This window comes from Lolium rigidum, chromosome 1, assembly GCF_022539505.1.
Source record: "Lolium rigidum isolate FL_2022 chromosome 1, APGP_CSIRO_Lrig_0.1, whole genome shotgun sequence".
In the NCBI taxonomy this organism is placed as follows: domain Eukaryota; kingdom Viridiplantae; phylum Streptophyta; class Magnoliopsida; order Poales; family Poaceae; genus Lolium; species Lolium rigidum.
This window is the reverse complement of record NC_061508.1, coordinates 99,494,361-99,502,784: the sequence shown is the minus strand read 5'-3', so window position 1 is coordinate 99,502,784 and position 8,424 is coordinate 99,494,361. Positions and strand designations below refer to the sequence as shown.

The 8,424-nt window shown below is 36.6% G+C and overlaps 1 long non-coding RNA gene across 1 annotated transcript; it reads right to left on the bottom strand.

The window, feature by feature from the left end:
* Positions 1–6,418: 6,418 nt before the first annotated feature.
* Positions 6,419–7,890, bottom strand: LOC124678564. Its single transcript, XR_006994532.1, has 3 exons — positions 7,698–7,890; positions 7,483–7,575; positions 6,419–6,783 (listed from the first exon to the last, which is right to left on the bottom strand). It is a non-coding gene; the product is annotated as an uncharacterized LOC124678564 (long non-coding RNA).
* Positions 7,891–8,424: the final 534 nt, after the last annotated feature.

The window sequence follows — 8,424 nt, the reverse complement described above, 5'->3', positions numbered from 1 at the left end:
AATATAAGTCTTAAGCTTTGGGATGTAGGTAGTACATGCTAGAGGCAGTGTCGCGGCCACAAGTTATGTTTAGAAGATGCACTCACCAAACAGCTAGGAACAAGTTATTTCCCCGCTGCAAGAGAATCGTGAGGATCTACCTATTCACCTTAGGCTATGCGCTTTGCGTGAAACTAGGAAGTTTGCCACGGCGGCACCACCGCGCCGTTGGGTGTTAGACTGTTTGTTATAATATTTTACAACTAGAACAAAATAAGGGTTATCTAAAGTGCTAAAAAAATGTTGATTTGAAATTACTGATCAACAAACATAAAAGTGGTATTGAAGCCCCATGGTTTAGATTTTTTTTCAAGAACCCATTGATATGGCTGGAAAAGGTGAAGTGACTTCCTGGCAAAGAAAGCACGAGCGAGATATTCTTTCCTAATAGCAATCTCAATTGCGGGAAGAAAGAGCAGAAGTGAAATGGTCAAACTCCCCTATCAAGAAAAGACATGACGGATAAAAGTGTAGAATAACTTGTTTGAAACATCTACAAAATAAATTTTGCTATTAGAAGTTGTATTTTTTATGGTAGAAAGGAAGTTAACATAAAAAGAAGTAGCGCTAATCGTGAGACCATGAAAAAAGTTGGTAGCATGAAAACAACACTGAACGGTCTAGGGCGATGGAAAAAACAGAGGGCAATAAGCCAGTAGCACTACACAGTATCAGTAGTGTACCAAGCGAGGACAACATGCACCAGTTGAAAGATGTGACATATGACGGAACAAGTTATTTTCAAAAGTATCGGAAATATGCCAGTAGTATTTCCGTCGACTAAAACATGCAACGGATGGTGGAGTATTTTTGTTTATGGAATTACCACATAAGAACATGGTACTATTTACTCCGTCTGAAAGAGGCATTGGATGATGGATTATGTATACCTTTCTAAAGTTACCAAGGAAGAAGGTAATATTATTCTTTCTAGGTGAAAGAAAACGACGGATGGTGGAGTAAATATATTTTTGGATGGTACCGGAGGACACAACATTATTTTCAGTGCGTAAAAGAGGTGGCGAATGTTTGAATTTTTTGGAATTAGCAATCAGGAATTGTGCACAGGTGAAGAACTACTAACGGGTAATTACTGTCCAGAATTATGGCTGAGGTTGATGATTCGTGTAAAAAATACCATGCTAGTGCGTGTTCAGGAATTACAGTTGTGAAAATATGCGCCTGAAAGAATTACTATTAGATAGATAACAACCGGTTTTATAGTTGACATCAGCAAATTACCGTTGACATCCAATATTTCAACGGATAAACTGTTTTAGCAAAAACTATAGGCAGTTACCTTGTCACAAGAACTAATGTAAAATAGTTAATGCGACAAATTAGAATTACCACTAGAAAATTATGTCGGATGAAGTACTACCGACAGGTAACCGAGGAATCAGTGTGAAAACTTGCTTTTGACGAATATGTTCCGTCAACTCACTGTAAAAAATTGCTATTATAAACTCCAAAATATTATTGTATAAAATTAAAAGAAAAAAGTAGAAAAAGCAAAAAAAATATGGCACTATTCATGTGCAGTGTTCATACACATGAACAGTGCCCAAAACGCTGAGAGAGCTCCAAAGTGGCTCAGCTTTTATATATGAATGATCCAAGGATTCATTTCATAAGATTACACTTACGATAAAATTATTAAGAAAGAATAACTTCTCATAGTATATCCAGGGGCCAAGAATATCACCTATACTATCTCCATCCCAAAGCTTAAGACTTATATTATTTTTAGAAATTCAAACTATGTCAAGTTACTAAGCTTTTACCAGAAATCATTAACATGCAAAATACAAAAATAATATCATTAAATAGATAATGAAATATATTTTCGCATGTTATCTACGAAATATTATATTTGTTGATAGATTGTTCTAAAACTTTGTCAAACTTTACTTGGTTTGACTTTTAAAAAAATATAAGCTTTAAGTTTTGGGATGAAGGTAGTACATGCTAGACGCACTGTCGCAGCCACAAGTTATGTTTAGAAGATCTGCACTCACCAAACAAAACAGCTAGGAAGAAGTTATTTCGCCTGTTGGAAGAGAATCGTGAGGATCTACCTATTCACCTTGGGCCATGCGTTTTGCGTGAAAGTGGGAAGTTTGCCACAGTGGCACCACCGCGCCCTTGCGTGTTAGACTGTTTGTTATAATATTTTACAAGTAGAACAAAATATGGGTTGTCTAAAGTGCTAAAAAAATGTTCATTTGAAAGTAGTGATACAGTAAAAGTGGTATTGAAGCCCCATGGTTTAGATTTTTTTTGTCAAGCACCCATAGATATGACTTGAAAAGGTGAAGTGACTTCCTGGCAAAGAAAGCACGAGCGAGATATTCTTTCTTAATAGAGATCTCAATTGCGAGAAGAGGAAGCAGAAGTGGAAGGGTCAAAATCCCCTATCAAGAAAAGACATGACGGATAAAAGTGTAGTATCACTTGTTTGAAACATCTTCAAAATAACTTTTACTATTAGAAGTTGTATTTTTTATGGTCGAAAGGAAGAAAACATAAAAGAAGAAGCGCTAATCGTGAGGCCATGAAAGGTTGGTAGTATGAAAACAATATTGAACGGTCTAGAGCGATGGATAAATAGAGGGTAATATGCCAGTAGCACTACACACATTATCTACAATGTATGAAGCGAGGACAACATGCACCAGCTGAAAGATGTGACATATGACGGAGCAAGCTATTTTTACAAATACCGGAAATATGGCAGTAGTATTTCCGTCGACTAAAGCATGCAACCGATGTGGAGTATTTTTGTTTATGGAATTACCACAGAATAACATGGTACTATTTACTCCGGCTGAAAGAGGCGGCAGGTGATGGAGTATGTATACCTTTCTAAAGTTACTAAGGAAGAAGGTAATAGTATTCTTTCTAGGTGAAAGAGACGACGGATGGTGGAGTAAATATCTTTTTTGGGATGGTACCATAGGACACAACATTATTTTCCGTGGGTAAAAGAGGTGGCGAGTGTTTGATTTTTTCGGAATTAGCAATCAGGAATTATGCATAAGTGAAGAACTATTAACCGGTAATTACTGTCCAGAATTATGGCTTAGGTTGATGATTCGTGTAAGCTAGTGCGTCATTGAGGAATTACCGTTGTAAAAATATGTGCCTGAAAGTCAGATACATAACGGCCGGTTTTATAGTTGACATCGGCAAATTACCGTTCACTTCCAATATTTCCACGGATAAATGTATTTGGCAAAAATTGTAGGTAGTTACCTCGTCACAAGAACAACTGTAAAATATTTAACGCGACAAATTAGAATTACCGCTAGAAAATTATGTCTGATGAAGTACTACCGACAGGTAACCGACGAAACAGTGCGAAAAATTGCTTTTGTACGAATATGTACCGTCAAATCACTGTAAAAAATGCTATTATGAACTGTAAAAGATTATTGTATAAAAGTAAAAGAATAAAGTAGAAAAAGAAAAAAAAAATAGCATTGTTCATGTGTACTGTTCATACACATGAACAGTGCCCAAAACGCTGAGAGAGCTCCAAAGTGGCTCAGCTCGCAAATTACAGTTAACGTCCAATATTTCCACGGATAAACTGTTTTGGCAAAAATTGTAGGTAGTTACCTTGTCACAAGAACTATTGTAAAATATTTAACGCGACAAATTAGAATTACCTCTAGGAATTTATGTCGGATGAAGTACTACGCACAGGTAACCGACGAATCAGTGCGAAAAATTGCTTTTTGGCGAATATGTACCGTCAAATCACTGTAAAAATTGCTATTATGAACTTCAAAAGATTATTATTGTATAAAAGTAAAAGAAGAAAGTAGAAAAGGCAAAAAATGGTACTGTTCATACACATAAACAGTGCCCAAAACTGTGAGTGCTCTCTTTTTCTGGTCCAAGTAGGAAAGTGGATTACAAATAGGAATTGCGGCATACTATGCAATGATAAAAATATTGGAAACTTTCTTAACATCCTTGGAAAAAAACGGCTACTTCTTTTAGAAAACTAATGCAGAATCAATCTCAGCAAAAAATAAGACTCTATATTTCGCGCGAATGGAATTGGGAGCCCTGTGCAACGCAAACACACACAAGGTCAAGGGGTGGTTAAAGGAGAACGGTTCAACATTGTTCAGAGGGAAACATCTAACATAGAATGTTTGAGCCATTGGTGAAGTTGTGGAGGCCAAAAAGTATGATCCACTATCTGTCGTCGACAACAACATATATATAGTACATCCACTACGACATAACTACCAATGTATGATGCCACTAGAAATAATTATTTTTTGATCTAACGTGGCTTTTCATCGATCTGATCACTGTAAAATAGTAGGGGAATAGTTTTTGGCGATTCAATTCATCTACATAAATTTATGAGCTTTACCATTAAATCCGAGTCTACCCTCAATTTTCATCCTAGATTCGCCACTGAGTATACCTACAATACCGAGTCAGTCCAGTGCACTCTCATTGTTCTTGGTATCGTTGTTACATTAACTATACACATGATAAAAGAAATGTGATCATCAAACAACACATGACCTAGTCCTAGGGGCAGGACTATGAACACTTATTTATTCATTCTTATATTTGTATTTATGATTTTTCCTTTGAAACTCATATTCAAGACACATGTTAGTTATAGCATAATACAGTAAACTTTAATCACAAAATTTGGAGTTAGATAATAACACTTTATTATTGCATCTAGGGTATAATTCCTTCACTTGGCTCCCGACACGTTGAGCATTGGTGGACGCGGTGCTCGGTGTGGCCGGAATGCATGTCCTGGGACTGCATCTAGGTCCATGGCTCCTATCGAGACGAGTCGGTCTAGGTAGGAAACAAATGAACCAGTATTTTGACTTAGCTGTGGAATTTCATGTATTTTATATTGAAAAATAGGGAAAGTTTAAAATGGACAAAAATGGGAGTGATGACGCTACCACTCATAAACATACTAAAAGGCAAAGGGGTAGCATGAGTAGTCAAGAAAAATGGGATGTTCCAACTTCGATGTCAGCGCTTCCGTCACCTAATTTTTGTTTATTTGAAGTCGAGTGTCCAGGTTGATATTAAAAAAATTGTTAAAAGAGATACATTGATATTCCAAATTTGATGTCAGCACATCAGTCACCTATTTTTTGTTATTTCAAGTCCAGTGTCCATAGGTTGATATTAAAAAAATTCTAAAAGAGATACAATTATATTCCAAATTTGATGTCAGCGCATCGGTCACCTAATTTTTTGTTTATTTGAAGTCCAGTGTCCAGAGGTTGATATTAAATTTTTTGTTAAAAGATACATTGACTAAAATAAAATCAATTACATGCAGCCTCGATAAAAACTCTATAATACTGTAATGTCAAGAGCTAGAAGAAACATACAAAAAAAAAAGAGAAAAAATACATGCATGGCCATGCCAGAGCGATTAGTGGGTAGCTATGGCGAAAATCAACCACCACCATACACCTCCATTATGGAATACGCTCGCTGACTGTCTCTGTGAAGAAAAAATGTACAAGCGCCCTTGTCATCCTATCTAACTGCCAAAGTGTGACATTGGGGTTTCAGCTCACAGAAATTCCAAGCATGCTACACATGCAATGTCTTCAACAAGGACACGTCTAGAACTGCCATTGCCATACACAATCAATGCCGCCTGTCTCGTCCGAATAGCACCGTCAAAACAAAGTCTCTACTATGTGATGTCTGTCGGAGCGCGGACGATGTACGCCCGGGCTTGGGTGCACTCGGCAGGTGAGTGGCTGTGGTTAATCGCCAAGCAATCAATGCTGCCCATTTTCTAATGATATACGGTGTGTTGAAATTGCAATACACGTCTTCTTGGTCTAGTCTGGTAGTACAAACTTTAATAAGGACAGTTGGCACGCTGTAGAAAAATAAATTTTCGCCGGTCAGAACCTGTACCGCACAGGCAAACCATTGGAGTTGTGGCACATCATGGACCACGTGCAACTTGTATTGTACGAGGTTGGGAAGGTGAAAAGTGCTAATTAGAGCCAGGGCTCTTTGGAAAAATTGAAAACTTCCAAAAATTTCAACTATATACAGTACCAGCGTGCACATTTTTAATGTTAAATACCTATTATTGTAGATACAGCAAAAAAGACAAATTGGACAATTTTTTAAACATTCAAAAGGGACACTATTCATGCTTCTAGATCTGGATTTTTGTTACTCCCTCTGTCGCATGAAATATGTCTTAATTTTGTCTAAATTTTGAGACAAAGTTAAGACACCAAATTTAGACAAAGTTAAGGCATGTCTAATTATTTTTATCGAATCAAGGACATAATACAAGATATTTCATACCGAAAAGTAAATTTCCAGTGTGAGCACCAGAAAAGCTATGATGTTGCGAATGGTTATCCATCTGTCTAGTTTTGTTCAGATCCATGTAAGTCTTCTTACAGGTGTCAGCAGAATAAAATGTAAAACAGTTGAACAGGGATGTCTTTGATTTAGATGAGATTGTCCAGCAGTGAACGTAAAGATTGCAGGCCCTGGGGATCTTGGAGTTTTGATATACTACTAATGGATTTAGATATAATTTACATGTTCGGGCATCTACACAAGAGTGGCAGCATTGCCTAATCCAACATGGTAAGTTCAATGTTAGCCGCGTGGAGGCGATCTTCAGCAAAACTGGATGCGCTCCCTTGCATCATCATTCTTTGTGTAATATCATTCATCCGTGGTTATCAATATTATCTGTGATATGTTGCAAGTAAAATAACTTGTCAGCTATGTTGTGGAACCCCACAGCAACAGCCAAGATTGGTAGCAACATTTTTTTTCAGGCTGGGTAAATATATAAAAGAAATTGATAACCATAGAAGGTAAGACCTTGCAAACTGCTAATTTCAAGTCTTAGACACCAGTTTTTTCACAAAGAAAGATGCGCAGATATCGGATTCATCACTGTAAAAAAGATTTGAATACAGTCGTGGCATCACGAATATTCTTGTTACTATAATATTTGCATAGGAAATAAGGAGGAAAGTTCAAGCAGCGTAAAATGATAACCTCCTGTAATGGGTGTACTAGTATAGGGAATCGCTTTGACAAGTTGAATTTATCGATTTGCCAGTCAGCGAAATATTTCTGGATGCATTCAAATAAATCCTTTTGGATTAAATTTGCAGTTAGTTTTAGCTTCTTTGTTGCGTTTAATCCTCAAGATCCAGTGGTAGGGTCCATGACATGAATTATTTTGTTCGGCGTTTCAAAAGAAAAATTGTACAAGCTGTCAAGTAGAAGTAAAGGAGTGTGGAACAACATGGAGAAGTGTTTTATAATCTAAATTATTTTGGATTTGTGGGAAGGTATGTGTGCATTAGTAACATAAATAAATGCATTTGTGTACTGATTAATTGGTAATATATAACATTATAGTGTAGTGGAACTCACCAGCCAGCAAGAGTTTACGGTAAACCCCTGTTTGACAAATTGGTTTGGGATAGATGCAATATTTGAGTAATTCATTACTTCCACCACATCTACCTGTGATTAGATGATGGATTATGGTTAATGACGTTAATAAGTAATGTGGTGTAATTTCCTAACTAATTGGGTTATAGTGCTAGATATGTACGCTAAAAATGGTGCGAATGGGATAGATTTACCGCAAATTATGGTTCAAGATGACAGCTCCAATGAGAAATCCATGCCATGATGCATTCTGTGATGTTGATCTGCATTATTCGCCTGATTATACAAGAGAAAAGCTTGTGATCCATTGGGTGGTTCCAATTAACAGTTCCTGATAACAATTCCAAGAATGTCTACTAATCTAGGGTACTCATGTATGATCCATGACCTGACGAAATGAAATCGTGGATCGATTAAAAGTTATGTTTACTTGAGAGATAATTAACAACAAATATACAATGTGCAACACTCACATTTCTGCAATAACTTCCAGTAATTTCGAGAGGTATGAAAATAATCTCGCATAGCTAGTAAATAGAGGTGTGTGAAACTGGATGCATAAATTATTTATATGCAAAATTAGGGTAGTTGTGGTAATTGTAGGTGGGCTAGCGATAGTAAATAAACTAGATTTTTTGACAATGGCGAGAAGTTATCTATGCAGGTGCTTAATTACAACTGGATGGTGTCCGGGTTATCTTATAAGATTGTCTATTTGTGTGAGGAATTATAATGATTGTTAGTTCGTAGAGTACGAGTTTAGACTCAAACGTAATATTCAGGTCAACAAAAATAAATGGGGTATGAATAATTTTGGCAATGTTTACAGTGGGGGAGTTATTTAACTAGAAGTTAATTATAATCTAAAGGCATCTTCAATGGGGAGAACTATTTCGGACACAAAAATGTCCATTATTGTCC